Here is a 15358-nt window from a genome sequence, read left to right as displayed (position 1 = left end):
AGAACAGTAGAGGGGGAAACTTGTGAGACTTTCAAATCTAATCTGACAAAGTGTTGGTGTATAACACACCGGACATCACACAGTGATCAAAGACAAGAAAGTGACCATCATCAACACGGTAATATCACAGCAGGTATTGAAAAAGAACATGAGAAGATCACTAAATACCACAATTTGAAAATTGAGACTCAGCGACTGTAGCACAAACCAACTGAGGTCATCTTAGTGGTAATCTGCACTCCCGGCACTACTCCGACAACACTAGGGCTGCCCTAGAAACACCTTCAAACTGACAAAATCAACATCTGTAAGATTCAGAAAGCAGCCCTGCTGGGATCTGCATGAATACTATGCCAATACATAACAACGTTCTAGGCCTCTGAGTGAGGTTCTAATTGTAACGAAAGGTCAACAACCAGCTAAAGACCTGGCAGCTGCAATTTCAAACAAATTTTAATTCTGAAAACACTAGGGCTGCACTTGAAACACCCTCAAATCAACAAAATCAACATCTGTCAGATTCAGAAGGCAGCCCCGCCAGGATCTGCACGAATACTACGCCAATACATTACACCTCTGGGTGATGCTCGAATTGTAATGAAAGGCCAACACAACCAGGTAAAGAACTGGCAGCTGATAGTAAACAAAATTAAATAACAATAATAAGAATCCATTTGTGAGGCTTTCTGGAACAGTTTCCTAGAATAATAATAACAGTAATTAACAGTAATTTTTCATTGAATCTCATTCATTCATATTCTGCTTTTGGGGGGTTGTGTTGGTGTAATTTTTTCATTGAATCTCATTCATTCATATTTTTCATTGAATCTCATTCATTCATATTCTGCTTTTTGGGGGGTTGTGTTTGTGTATTTCTGCCCCGTAGGCAGCCCACCCCCCACCCCCAAGCAGAATATGAATGAATGAAAAAATGAATCGGGGTGGGAAGAGATGGGAAGCGAGTGGAGCCGCCCGGAAACAGCCCCTGTTTTAGGGGAACGCAGAGAGGAAAGAAGGGGAACGTCTGAAGCGGACCCACGTGGAAGGCAGGAAGGCGACGCAGCGCGCGCGGGGGCAGAAGAGGAGCAGAGGGCGGTTTCCATGGAGACGGGAAAGGTGCGCGTGGAGCAAAGGAGGGAGAAGCGAAGGGGCAGGGCGAGTCCATGTGCCGGGGGAGGGGGGGTTTCCAGAGATCGCCCCAGTCAGCCTGTTTCATGAGAACACGGGGGTGGGGTGGGGTAGGGGGTGGCAGACATAGAGGGTGGGGAAAGCGGGCGAGGGTTCGTTTTTTCTTTAAACCCTCCCGCCATCTTTTCCCCTCTGTGGTACTCACCGCGCTGCCCCCTCCCCCGAAGCTGAGGGGAGGGATCCACCTGGGCAGCAACGGGCAAAGGCAGCCGTTAAAGAGCCGCTGCTGCCACCAGGGAGACGACGACCGCCGGCGGGCGTGCGTAAGGCGCGTGCGTGCCAGTGACCCGGATGTGCCGGGTAAGCTCAGCCCTGCCAGTTGGAGCGCGGCAGGGCGGTTGCTGTGGAGGCTGGCCAAGCAATGCGCATGCTCACTTGGCAGCCGCCCGAATGTTTTAAAGGGGGGGAATCTTTTGTTTCTCAGACTGTAGATGGGGCTGAAATAGAGCGGGCGGGCGGAGAACTGTTTGGGGAAATTAAATTATCCCAGCAAGGCTGCAAATTTCTTGGAACATAACGCCCATCACATTGAATGATTTTATTTTGTCTTTCCTTCTCCCAAGGCATCTTACATCATTCTCCCTTCATGCTCTTTTAGCTTCACAACAACCCTTTGAGGTAGGTTGGTCAGAGTGTGGGTGATTTGACCAAGATCATCCAGCAAGCTTCCATAGCAGAGTGGCAATTTGAATCGGGGTCTCTCAGATCCCAGTCTGACATTCTGACTGCTACCATTTGCTCTCAGGTTGACAGCTTCATCCTATTGATAATGCTCTAAAATAAATTGTAATTCTAGAGTTAAAGGGGCACACAGAAACACCATTTCCCAGAATGTCTTACCCCAGGTGTGTCCAACTCTGGCCCTCTGGATGTTCACGGACTACGATTCCCATCAGTCCCTGCCAGCAAGCCAATTGGCCATGCTAACAGGGTCTGATGGGAGTTGTAGTCCATGAACATCTGGCAAGCCAGAGTGCGGTACTCCTGTACTTACTTCCTAACCCCTCAAGGAGTACTATCTTCGGCGTGCTGAAGGTCTCAATCAGAGCAGAAAAAACACACACACGTTATTGCTTTGGCTGCCATTAAAGTGAAAAAATTAAATTTTGAGAAATCTTGCAGACTTACAACTGAGCTTTGGACTACAAAGCAGTTTTCTGGCTTTCAAAGGCTTTCATATCCCTGTTGATCTCTTCCTCCCAGAAATCCACCTTTCCCATCTCCATATCTCCACCTCGACACAGAGGTGGCAACCCTAAGGAGAAAGCTAAGCTGCAACATTTCTTCCTGATCAACTAGTTGTCTAAGGGTAGGGGATCTCTAAAAAGAAAGGAATATCCCATTCTACATGAGGCCCACAAATACAAACGAGATACAGTGTGGATTCAAGTTTATTACCACCGTGGGAATTATGCCTGAGCTGCAAGAGCAGATTTTTTTTTCTCTCTGCTATTTTTTCATGCCTTAAGAACGTTTGCACGCAAAAGAAAAAAAGGAACAGGAGAACAGTCTGCCCTTGCAAGGCGGGAAGGGAAATACCAGGGCCGGAAAAAAAATTCTTTAGTTCCCTAACAAAGAGTTTCGATAGAATTCTTTTGCCCCTAATACTAAGCAGCCAACAGGTTTTTCATTGTCTGAATTCCGGCAACGCTACCCCACCCTCTACACAAAGCAGCGATTACCCAGTTTGACAGCTTCCTCCCTTTGGACGCCAATGGCCCCAACACTCCCACTCCGCAATCATGACACAGACACAGTGTTTTTCTCCGAAGCAGAATTCACAGATGGGGACACTGTGAAAACTTGGCAGATGGGACGGGTGTGTGAACATATTCCCCACCCTCCAGTTCTCCCCTTCGCATGTACTCATGTTGTTGGGGTTTTCTACATTTTTTTCCTCCTCTGGTTAGTCTTAAGTTGCCAACTCTGGGTAGTGAAATTCCTGGAGAAGGACTTAGCAGGGCATAATGCCATCCTCCAAAGCAACCATTTTCTTCAGCAAGATTGAGCTCCATAATCTGGAGATCAGCTGTAACCAGTGGTGGGATCCAAAAATTTTAGTAACAGGTTCCCATGGTAGTGGGATTCAAACTGTGGCGTAGTGCCAATGGGGCAGGGTGGGGCACGACGGGGGCGTGGCCAGGCATTCCAGGGGTGGGGCATTCCTGGGCGGGGCTGTGGCAAGGACGCAGCCGCTGCACTGGTCCTTGGGCGGGAAACGAATGCACGCAGGCGCAGGCTGCCACACACGCTGGTGCACCTCCTGCTAGACTGCTTCAAGTTCTGCGCGCTACTGCTGAGAGGAGGGGCGTAACGAAGGCAAAAATCACGTGGCAAAATCACCAATTAGTAACCCCCTCTCGGCACACACAAATAATTAGTAACCAACTATCGGGAACCTGTGAGAACCTGCTGGATCCCACCTCTAACTGGTACTCATACTGAGTTCTCTATCCCGGTAATGACTCAAATTACTTTCCCCACTGCCTGTGTTGAAGTAAGGCAGAGTTCCTCTCAAGCCAAGCTCAAGTTCTCAAAAGGGAGAGTTTGTATTTTCTGCAAAAAAAAATTGTATTTATTGCATTTATCTCTGTGTCTGGAAATCCAGGAGACCGCTAGGCCTCACCTGGAAGCTGGAAATCCTAAGGCACCTCCTTCGTGAAGCCTTTGGCTATAGCTTTACTCTTCAGCCATAATTGAAATAAACATGTTTAATAAGCATTCTGGCTATATCTTTCCACCAGACGCACACACTATTTAAATTTACATTGCAAGGTCCTTGGAATATTTTGCATGCTTTATTTATGAGCCAGTGTGGTGTAGTGGTTAATTGCAGGTGGACTCTATACTGGTTAAGAGCAGATGGACTCTATACTGGTTAAGAGCAGGTGGGCTCTATACTTTGATTCCCCATTCCTCCTCATGAGCGGTGGAGTCTGTTTCTCCACTCCTACATTCTAGCTGGGTGACCGTGGGTTGGTCACAGTTCTCTCAGAACTCTCTCAGTCTCACCTGCCTCACAAGGTGAGAGGAAGGGAAGGAGAAGCTGCCCTGAGGCTCCTTGGAGGAGAGAAACGTAGGGTATAAATCCAAACTCTTCTTCTGCAAAATGTCACACCACATTGACGGCTGTCTAAAAACAGCAAAATATCCTTGGGCCTCTAGGTGGCATTATGCATGGATACATCTGGACAGCTCATTCGCACATACCTAGGCAGCGCTGTCCAGAGGCGTAGCTCCAAGGGGCCAGGGGAAAGGGGGTCCGACACACTGGGCACGCACCTCTTTGGGGGTGTGGCGAGGGCGTTCTGGGGCGGTGACGGAGGACACACCAGTGCACCAGGCGCTTTCCCCCCTTGCTACGCCTCTGGCGCTGGTGGATTTAAGGTGGACGTTTTTGTCCTGCTCCTTTCATGCCTGTGTAACCCCCATGCTCAGAATGGGTTGACCCAGAAAGGGGTGGAGACCCAAAGCAGGAGAAGCTGCAGAGCTCATGTAGTTTGGAAGAGACAAGGCTACCAGACTCGGACCTTGATTTGTATAAGCCCTTAACACCTTGTTAAGGGGTTTTTGTGTTTGTAATGGGTGAGAGTTCTCCTGGAAACCTTCATCATATTGAATCCTGTTCACCAAGCCCTTGGAGTCTTCAGGAGCCAACCCACTTGCAAAGAAGAATTGGACTTGGCAGTATCAGTAGACTGTAAATATAAGGACTTGAAAATGCAACCTGAACAGGACCTTGAAATGTGATGTTAAATGTTGATGATGTTAATATGTTAAGAAAGTAAAGCATTTTGTTTTTAAAATTTGTTGTTGCAAATTCATTCCAAATTCTGACCCTCAGAACCCACAGTTAGAGATTACACCTGCAGAATGGGTTGACTCATCCATAGATGTAACATTTCCCTAAGATGGAAATGCAGTAGGTTGTGGGGCAGAGGCGTACCTCCAAGGGGACATGGGGGCATGACTCACTGGGCACGTGCCCCTGTGGGGCGTGGCGAGGGCATTCCATGGGCAGGGCGGGGGTGGGCAGAGGCGTGGCAGGGGCAGAGGACGCACCAGTGCACTGGGCGCTTTTCCCCCTTGCTACGCCTCTGGTGTGGGGCAGTGTTGGAAGACAATCTGGGAGATCCCGATTCAAATCCCTGCTCTGCCATTGAAGCTGACTGAGTGATCTTTAACCAATCCTTCTCTCTCAGCCTAACGGTTATAGGGTTATTGATGCGACAACTAAATGGAAGAAAGGAATAAACAACACTCAAATTAAAGTTGCCAACCCCAGGTGGGAAATTCCTGGAGTTTTTCAGGGCAAAGATTGGGATGGGGGGAAACTTCACAAGGACGTTGGCAACTCTGGGTTTTCAGTTTCAAAACCAGATCACAACCTGTAGGAAAGTTTGTCTCTGTGGAGAAGCCCAGACGTTGACCATAGTTACAACACAGGTCTCTACAATTTTCATTTTAACGGCAGCCGAAGGAATAATAGCCAAGAGCATTAAAAATGAAATTGCCAAATGATGTGAGGAGAAAGGGGGAAACCAGCCATTTGCACAGAGCTATTACAGTTGGGAGTATGTTTTCTTGCCAACGGTGGTCTTCGCCGGCTACAGATCTGAAAACGAGCCAGTGAAACTCCTGACCTGCATCGATGAGCTCTTTGGATTGTTAGCTGGCATGAAAGGAAGACAGGCCCGGCTTTGCCAGACAAGACTTCAGAAGGAAAAATGACCGCGGAGCTCAGAAAGAGAACTGCGCACAGCCACGTTGGCTCCCGGCCTTTCCCCCTGCCAATTCCGCGGCATGATTAGTTCTTTCTCTTTGATCCCTATAAATCCAATCTCATCCCTGACATATGCGGCATTAGGAAAAGAAGGCCCCCGCTGGGAGCGCACGGCCTCTCGGAGTTTTCCACCAGATTAATGAGAGCTGGCGCAGCAGAGATGATGCGGGCATGGCGTGAGCTGGCGGGTCCGCCTGTTCCAACTTCGCCTCGACTCACGAGGAGACCCACTTTTTTCCTCAGCTTCAGTTAAAGCCACCAAGGCCTCGGCATAGTCAGGAGTGGCACAGGCTACCCAAAGGGGTCTGGGGTGTGGGGGGAGCTTCCCTCTGCATCTGCCCCAGGGCTGCCAACACTGAGTTGATACATTCCTGGAGGTTTGGGGAGGAGGTCTGGGGAAGGGCGGGTTTAAGGAGGGGAGGAACCTCAGGAGGGTATAATGCAGAGGTGGGATCCAGCAGGTTCACACAGGTTCCCAAGAGTAGGTTACTAATTATTTGTGTGTGCCGAGAGGAGGTTACTAATTGGTGATTTTGCCACGTGATTTTTGCCTTCGTTACGCCCCTCCTCCGCTTTCAGCAGTAGCGCGCAGAACTTGAAGCAGTCTAGCAGGAGGTGCACCGGCGTGCGTGGCAGCCTGCGCAGCTAACGTGCAGGCCCAGCCTCGCTTCAGGACTGGCGCCAGTATTTCGTCAGCATGCTACAGCGCCCTGCCCAGGAATGCCCCGCCCCCAGAATGCCCGACCACGCCCCCATCGTGCCCCGCCCAGCCCCATTGGCGCTACGCCACAGTTTGAATCCCACCACCATGGGAACCTGTTACTAAATTTTTTTGATCCCACCACTGGTATAATGCCATCTTCCAAAGTCGCCATTTTCTTGAGGGATGATGATTTCATCAATAGCTATGCATGCAAAGTCACAGGGCCCTGTGGTGCCGAGTCGTAAGCCGCAGGACTGCAGTCAAAGCTCTGCTCACGCTCAGTTCGATCCTGAAGGGAGTCAGTGGCCCTTTCCGCACAAACCTCTTGGAATGTTTTGAGGCAGGAAATAAAATGTTTCCATCATGGAGTTCCGCATTGTTGTTACCCCCAAATGTTTTATTGCCAACCTCAAAAATATTAAATTAATCCCCTTTTAAAACGATTCTCTGGTTGAAATGTGTTGAAAACATCTTCAGCTGCTGTGCGATCGATTGACAATGTTTCCCTCGCTTCTCTACTTCCTGAACTTCCTCCTCGGCGCTATTCTCTGAGTTCACTCAGTTTCTGCTCACCTATTTATCTGTAGCATTTGGTCGTGGTGGGGGAGGGCGGCTACCCATACGGGGTTGGGGCAGAAAACTCAGATTTTGCACTGGGCTACATTTTTCCTAGTTATGCCTCTACCAGAGACTTACATATGGAGGTACGTGGGTTAACTTTGTTTCCCTCTGCCCCACTCTGCACACAAGCTGGGACTCTAAAAGGAGAATTTAACAAACTACGGTTAATGCACATTCTGGTTTAATTTGGTTATAAGTGGCATCTGGATGAATCTCCCTGCAGACGACCAATAAATGCACAGATCAGCATTTTTCACAGTGATGCCAAGTTAGCTATTACTTTTCAATAATTGGCTTTTTGTGTACACACTCCACGAGACTCTATTGCTGCGGCCTGAAAACTAAGCACTTTGTTCTCTGCCTGAAGAACCCTCTAATGGCAGTATTTGGCTCACGGATGATACACTTGTCTGCTGCCCCATCGGAGAAAGCAGTAACGATCCAAAACTCATTTTGCTTTATGAGGATATATGAATTGACTTTGGGACACTCTCAATACCTCAAGGCACTACAGAGAGCCAACATGGTGTAGTGATTAAGAGCAGGTGCACTCTAATCTGCAGAAACGAGGTTGATTCCCCTCTCTGCCATTTGAGTTTGTGGAGGCTTATCTGGTGAACCAGATTAGCTTGTGCACTCCAGCACATGCCGGCTGGATGACCTTGGGCAAGTCACAGTTCTTCGAGGCTCTCTCAGTCCCACCCATTTCACAGGGGGGTTGTTGTGGGGGGGTGGGGTGGAGGGAAAGGAGCTTGTAAGCCACCTTGAGTATCCTTACAGGAGAGAAAGGTGGGACATATATCCAAACTCCTCTCCTCCTCCTCCTCCTCCTCCTTCATCATCATCATCATCATCACCTCTTCTTCTTCTTCTCCTTCTTCTTCTCCTTCTTCTCCTTCTTCTCCTTCTTCTTCTCCTCCTTCTTCGATGTTTGGAGGAGCAGGACCCCAAAAGATTCAGGATCTATTTTCAGCATGAGGTTGAAAAATCCCTGCAGATTTGGAAATGAAGCCTGAAGAAGAAGGATTTAGGGAGGGGAGGGACTTCAGCTGAGTATAACACTGCAGTGTCCACCCTCCAAAGCAGCCATTTTCTTCATGGGAACTGGTCTGTCATCTGGAGATCAGCTGTAACTCAAACCTCCAGTCCCCAGTTTCAAAGCTGGCAAACCTACCCAGTGGTGGGATCCAAAAATTTTAGTAACAGGTTTCCCATGGTGGTGGGATTCAAACAGTGGCGTAGCGCCAATGGGGCTGGGCGGGGCACGACGGGGGCGTGGCCAGGCATTCCAGGGGCGGGACATTAATAATTTCTCTGTAAAAAACTCTTACTGTAAAAAAAAGTTCCTAATTTCCAGCTGGTATCTTTCTGTCCATAATTTAAACTCATTATAGCAAGCCCTATCGTCTCTACTGCCAACAGAAACAACTACTTCTCCTCTAATTGACTGCCTGTCAAATACTTAATACTTTCAAATACTTAATTTTGTTTCTAGAAATCAAAAGAAGGAGACTTTCCTTAAACAAGGATCTTTACCATATTTCTAAAACATGTTTTTAAAACAGCCCAACAGGGAGAATTATCCCGTTTTCTACCTTCGCTAACCAGCCACATAGGAAACAACAGGACTTTATAATTTTTTGGGACCTAATGGAATTTCTAACGGAAAAGCAGACCCAATGAGTAACCCCCTCTCGGCACACTCAAATAATTAGTAACCCACTCTCGGGAACTGGTGAGAACCTGCTGGATCCCACCTATGGTTGTCTTCCATTCCTTTGAAGGAAGGGCTAGATAAAAACAGAGAATACAAGTTTTTTGGGGGGGAGGTGGCTAGTGAGACCTTTTTGTTGACGTGGAAAAAGGGACAAGCAACACCATTTGCTTCAACTCTGCATTGAGGTCAAAGGCAGAAGAGCTGGGAGCTAGTGAAGAAGCAGGCGACCACACATTCCTTTCAAGTTCATCAGCTCAGCCCCGCAAGGGAAAGACAGGGTGGGAAGCACAAGGTATCCGATAACAGGATTGCGGAGACATTTGCTCCAGGGGGGATATGAAGCCCAGGCAGGCCGATCCGTTATCTTGAGCTGCAGGCAGTCGTTTCGACGCAAGCTGTCATCTGTCGGAGTCAGGTTATGCGGCAGTAAGCAAAAGAGTTTGTCCTTCGAGGCCCATTTAAATAGGGGCCTTTCCGCACACAGGACCGCATTATGAAGATCTGAGGCCCCTTCCGCACATGCAGAATAATGCACTTTCAATCCAATATCAATGCACTTTGAAGCTGGATTTTACTGTGCAGAATGGCAAAATCCACTTGCAAACAATTGTGAAAGTGGATTAAAAGTGAATTATTCTGCATGTGCGGAAGCGGCCTGAGTTTTGCAGCTGCGCCCTCTCCAAAACTCTGGAAGGGTCCTCAAGTTCAAGAAAACTGGGGACTCCTGGTGAACTTGCAGCACCTCTCCAAAGTCTCAGGGGAAAGCATCTTCCCACATAAGAACATAAGAACAAGCCAGCTGGACCAGACCAGAGTCCATCTAGTCCAGCTCTCTGCTACTCGCAGTGGCCCACCCCTCCCAATTGTCCCACCTTAGTTGGAAATGTCAGGGATTGAACTCTAGACTTGCATCTTCCCTTCCAGGATTCTGCCGCTAAACAGGAAATAACCTCAAGTGTACATCAAAGACTATTATATGCTGCTGAGCTTGCCAACACTTTTATCCTGAAACTCCATTTTCTAGGGTTTCCAAGTTCCCATTGTGGAGAGGAAACCTCACACATCTGCTATTGACTATCCAAATTCTGGTAAGGAATGGGGTGGGTGATGATGACTTGCAACAACCTAACATCACTTCCAGCTGCACAACTGGAAGTGACATCATCACATCATGGGATGCTTTAGGAGTCCTCAAAGCTTTACGGTTTTTCCCACAGCAACCCTAGCATTTCCCCTACTCTTCTGAACCAATCTCATGAAAACTGTCCTACCAAGCATTTCTTAGGTAAGAGGCACAAACTGTCATAAACAAAGGTTCATTCCGCACATGCAGAATAATGCACTTTCAAACTGCTTTCAGTGCTCTTTGAAGCAGTGCGGAATAGCAAAATCCACTTGCAAACAGTTGTGAAAGTGGTTTGAAAACGCATTATTTTGCCTGTGCGGAAGGGGCCAAACAGTGAAACTTCCCCCACCCTAACCAAAAGACAAGAATTTATATTATACGTTTCCATTTTAACTGCTACCTACAGTTGGCTTATACAGGCGGATTCTGCATGGGCCAAAAAGCAGCGGTATGAAAACGGTGTGAAAGTGTAAAATGGTTTAAAACGGAGAAAAAGGGTTTATACCGTTTTCACGCCATTTTCACACTTTGGCCAACGCGGAATCAGCCATAGTCACACTATGTCAAATTCTGAAAGACGACATTCATCTGTCTGAAAGAGCCATGTAAAATTGTTCTCTACAGTAGCAGCTGATACTTGTGTATAAGTCGACCCGTGTATAAGTCGAGGCACCTAATTTCAGCACAAAACACAGGGAAAACTTATTGACTCGCATATAAGTCGAGAGTGGAAAATGCAGCAGCCTGGCACCGCCTCCACCGCCCTCCCCCGTGGCAGGGGGCAGGACGCACCACCTGCAGCCGGGCCGCAGGCATCCCGCGCTCCCGTGACGACCCCGGTAAGTGGGACCCGCGTATAAGTCGAGGGGCTCTTTTTCAGCACAAAAAAATGTGCTGAAAAAGTGGACTTATATACGGTATATATGGTACATATAAAAGAGAATCAGATGGCCGTAAAAACTAAACTCAGCCAATGAAAAAACTAATAATGTTTTAGCAGGTGGCAGCAAATTAGCAAAAAAAAATGCAGGTGGCATCAAATCAGGAAAATAAAACAGAAGTCCAGTGATACCATCAACACTAGCAACATTTATTCTTGAGAGTCAACTTTCCCACCCTTTTTTCCGCAAGATGGCAAAAACTCATACATACCTTAATCTAGGATGACATAAGTTACAACAGTTTGCAGCTCCCACATGGCTTGTAGAAAAAGAAAGCATTTATATGTTTAAATGCTGTTAAGTATGCCAAATAGTATAATTATGTCTGCCGACTAAGGTATACACTAGACGTGTTTATGTTGTTAAAAATAGTAAAATAAGTTTTAGATTTGACAAGCAGATATGGCATGTATTTCAGTTTCTTCCCAAATTTGCTTCCCTGCCATATGGCAAACACATTTCCCTCCACTGCTTCAAACTCTCTAAAAAATAGGGTGGCTAGCCCTCAGCCCCTGGGCACTGGTGGGAGATGGGGAGTAGAGTTGTCATGTCTAAGTTGAAAAACTCCTGGGGGACAGAGACCTCAGTGGCGTACAAGAAGAAGAAGAGTTATGGATTTATACTAAGCTGACCAGCCGTCCCACTTTTGGTGGGACATTCATGCCTTGAAAGAACTTGTTCCACATCCCGGGGGTTTTCCCCAATGTCCCGGGTTTTGGAAGGCTGCCGCACTGCCTTCTGGGGCGCTGCCGTTTCCCACCCTGTGACAGGCAGCGCCCCAGAAGGCTGTGCGCCCCAGAAGGCTGTGCACTCCTGCGGCTGTGTGGGGCATGGCCTTCTGGGGTGCTGCCTTTTCCCGCCCTGTCACGGGGTGGGAAACGGCAGCGCCCCAGAAAGCAGTGCGCTCCTGCGGCTGCGCGAGTGTGTGTGTGTGTGCGCACGCGCACGGGGGGCCGCCCACCCGTCCCGGTTTATGAAGGTGACCATCTGGTCACCTTAATTTATACCCCACCTTTCTCTCCTGTAAGGAGACTCAAGGAAGCCTTCAAGCTCCTTTCCCTTCCTCTCCCCACAACAGACACCTTGTGAGGTAGGTGGCACCGAGAGAGTTCAGAGAGAACTGTGACTAGCCCAAGGTCGCCCAGCAGGAATGTAGGTTGGTTGACCAGATAAGCCTCTGTTGCTCAGTGCCCCAGAGTCCACGCTCCAAAGCATCCATTTTAAATCCCAAACTCACAAACTCTTCTTCAGTCCTCCTACTTCCAAATCTGGATACATTTATGCATGTTTTTCACAGGATGCCTCAGTGGTCAGCTGAAATTACATGTCAAATAGCGGGTGGGGGAGCTTTGAGCTCTGCATCTAGTGCCTTCTGGAGGCATCTGGCTGGCCACTGTGACGTTAGAGTCACTAGATCAGGACGTTAGAGTCACTAGATCAACAGTTCTCAACCTGTGGATTGCAACCCCTCTGGAGGTCGAACGACCCTTTCACAGGGGTCGCCTAAGACTCTCTGCATCAGTGTTCTCCATCTGTAAAATGGATAAATGTTAGGGTTGGGGGTCACCACAACATGAGGAATTGTATTAAAGGGTTGCAGCCAGTGGTGGGATCCAAAAATTTTAGTAACAGGTTCCCATGGTGGTGGGATTCAAACTGTGGCATAGCACCAATGGGGCTGGGCGGGGCACAACGGGGGTGTGGCCAGGCATTCCGGGGGCTGGGCATTCCTGGGCGGGGCTGTGGCAAGGACGCAGCCACTGCGCCGGTCCTTGGGTGGGAAACGAATGCACGCAGGCGCAGGCTGCCACGCATGCCAGTGTATGCTAGACTGCTTCCAAGTTCTGCGTGCTACTGCTGAGAGGAGGGGCGTAACAAAGGCAAAAATCACATGGCAAAATCACCAATGAGTAACCCCCTCTCGGCACACACAAATAATTAGTAACCTACTCTCGGGAACCTGTGAGAACCTGCTGGATCCCACCTCTGGTTGCAGCATTAGGAAGGTTGAGAACCACTGCACTAGATGGACCATTGTTCTGTTCCAGCAATATCCTTTCTGTATTCTAGTTCTTTGATACCTTGTTTTCTTTCCCCTATATTCAACCTTGAATGGCTCTACATTAATTTACTGGGTGTTTTTTTTTCAAATTAGGTCTTATTTTGTTTTCCCCAATCCTATCACATGCCTAATCCTGAGCACACTACTCACCTATTTCTGAAAGTCTGGACTGTCTGTCTCCTACAACTGGAGATGCTAGGAATGGAACTTGGGATCTTCTGCAGCTGGGTCATGACCTTTCCCCTGAATAATTCTTTTCACCTGCACTTATAAGGGTATATCCAGGGCACATGTACACCAACAACTGATGCCATTTCCTTCCCATTTTTACTGCCATGCTTTTACCCAAAGATTCCTGAGATTGTTGTATAGTGAGATGATGTGAATTCGCTGTCCCAGAAACCTCACGCCCCTCTTCACAAAGCTAAAGTTCAGGAAATAATTATAAAACCGCTGCATAGCCATAAAGTCGGCGGGTCTTCGGTGAATCATAGAAGGTTCAACAGGACGTTTACAGAAGAACATTTTGTGAGGTTAACTGAAAGTCCAGCTGTCATAAGAAAAAAAGAAATAGCTTGCAGGGATGGGGGATAAAAGCAAACCACTGGACAGGTTGACGATGGTTTATAAGTGTGGATTTCACAGGTTCACAACATTAACATTTAAATTATTTCAGTAATGCCCTGAGAGAGACTGAGATAGATCTAAGAATTTTGTTGGCAACTCTTCAAGAAATCGTACATTTAACACTCGGGATTCAGCCACCCTGGGCAAATCAAAGATTTTTCTCTGTTCAATTGTTCTCCCCCATTCCCCCTTGCTGACTAACAGCGAAAGAGAATATATTTGCAAAAAAACTGGAAGTCATCGCTTTAGTTACTCGAAGTGAAGCATCATACAGTTAAAACCAAAAGCCAGCTGGGAAACCAGTATCACCAACCAACAAAAGAGACAGTTCCTCTCAGATTGCTCTGGATTTTGGAATAATAATCTACTTCCTCCTTAGGAAATATTTTTTAATTAAGTTGTTCCATTTAAGGCTACTCTGTGAAGCCTAGTCGAGTTATCTAGACGTGGAGGGGGAAGAAGGCAGGGAAAGTGTTTTCCAATGCCATTTTAAGCAGGGTTGCTCCTACATAGGGCCAATGGACATCAGTAGATTTGGGACGCTGTTGTTATGTTTTGGGGGCCATATAAATCAATTTACAGCAGCTGCACTTAAACTGAAATTGCAGGCTGCTGTCCAATGGTGTCCAACTTACCTGGGAAACCCAGATAGTTTTCTTTCCTGAGCCTTCACCTGAACTGACAATTTAATTTTTCTTCGTGGTTTTTCAGTATGTTTTATCTTTGATCTATCTTTGATTTATCTAAAATCTAACGGTTTTGAAGAAGAGCCGGTGGGGGCAGAGGGGTAAGCTGCAGTACTGCAGTCAAAGCTCTGCTCATAACAGGAGTTCGATCCCGAGGGAAGTCACGTTCAGGTGTCTTGTTCAAGGTTGACTCAGCCTTCCATTCTTCCAAGGTCGGTAAAATGAGCTACCCAGCTTGCTGGGAGTAAAGTGTAGATGACCGGGGAAGAAAATGGCAAACCACCCCTAAACAGCCTGCCTAGTAAATGTTGCCATATGATGTCACCCAATGGGTCATTAACCACAGAGGCGTAGCGCCAAGGGGACAGGGGTGGGGCACAACGCACCAGGCGTGCGCACCCCGAGAGGCATTCTGGGGACAGGGCGTTCCAGGGGCTTGGAGGGGTGCAGGGTGCACATGCGCACTGGGCGCACTTCCCCCTCGCTCAGAGGTGGGATCCAGCAGGTTCTCACAGGTTCCCGAGAGTAGGTTACTAATTATTTGTGTGTGCCATGAGGGGGTTACTAATTGGTGATTTTGCCACGTGATTTTTGCCTTAGTTACGCCCCTCCTCTCAGCAGTAGCGCGCAGAACTTGAAGCAGTCTAGCAGGAGGTGCACCGGCATGCGTGGCAGCCTGCGCCTGCGTGCATTCGTTTCCTGCCCAAGGACCGGCGCAGCAGCTGCGTCCTTGCCACAGCCCCGCCCAGGAATGCCCCGCCCCCTGAATGCTCGCCCATGCCCCCGTCGTGCCCCACCCAGCCCCATTGGCGCTACGCCACAGTTTGAATCCCACCACCATGGGAACCTGTTACTAACATTTTTGGATCCCACCACTGCCCTCGCTCCGTCCCTGATTGGGCAT

The 15358-nt window shown here is 48.2% G+C and overlaps 1 protein-coding gene across 4 annotated transcripts in view; it reads right to left on the bottom strand.

Annotated features, from left to right (window-relative positions):
• CYRIB (CYFIP related Rac1 interactor B) overlaps positions 1-15358 on the bottom strand; it is a 106884-nt gene that overhangs the window by 79771 nt on the left and 11755 nt on the right. For 2 of the 4 annotated variants that reach the window (XM_048507864.1, XM_048507866.1), the window contains exon 1: positions 1334-1524. The exons of the other annotated variants lie outside the window; for them this stretch is intronic. The gene's annotated coding sequence lies outside the window, so the exon portion shown is untranslated. Of the gene's footprint in view, positions 1-1333; positions 1525-15358 lie in introns of those variants that run through there. 4 annotated transcript variants of the gene reach the window in all.

The sequence above is a fragment of the Sphaerodactylus townsendi genome, linkage group LG09 (genome assembly GCF_021028975.2).
Source record: "Sphaerodactylus townsendi isolate TG3544 linkage group LG09, MPM_Stown_v2.3, whole genome shotgun sequence".
Taxonomy (NCBI): domain Eukaryota; kingdom Metazoa; phylum Chordata; class Lepidosauria; order Squamata; family Sphaerodactylidae; genus Sphaerodactylus; species Sphaerodactylus townsendi.
Note: the sequence above shows the minus strand (reverse complement) of the source record. Positions and strands in the feature narration are given on the sequence as shown.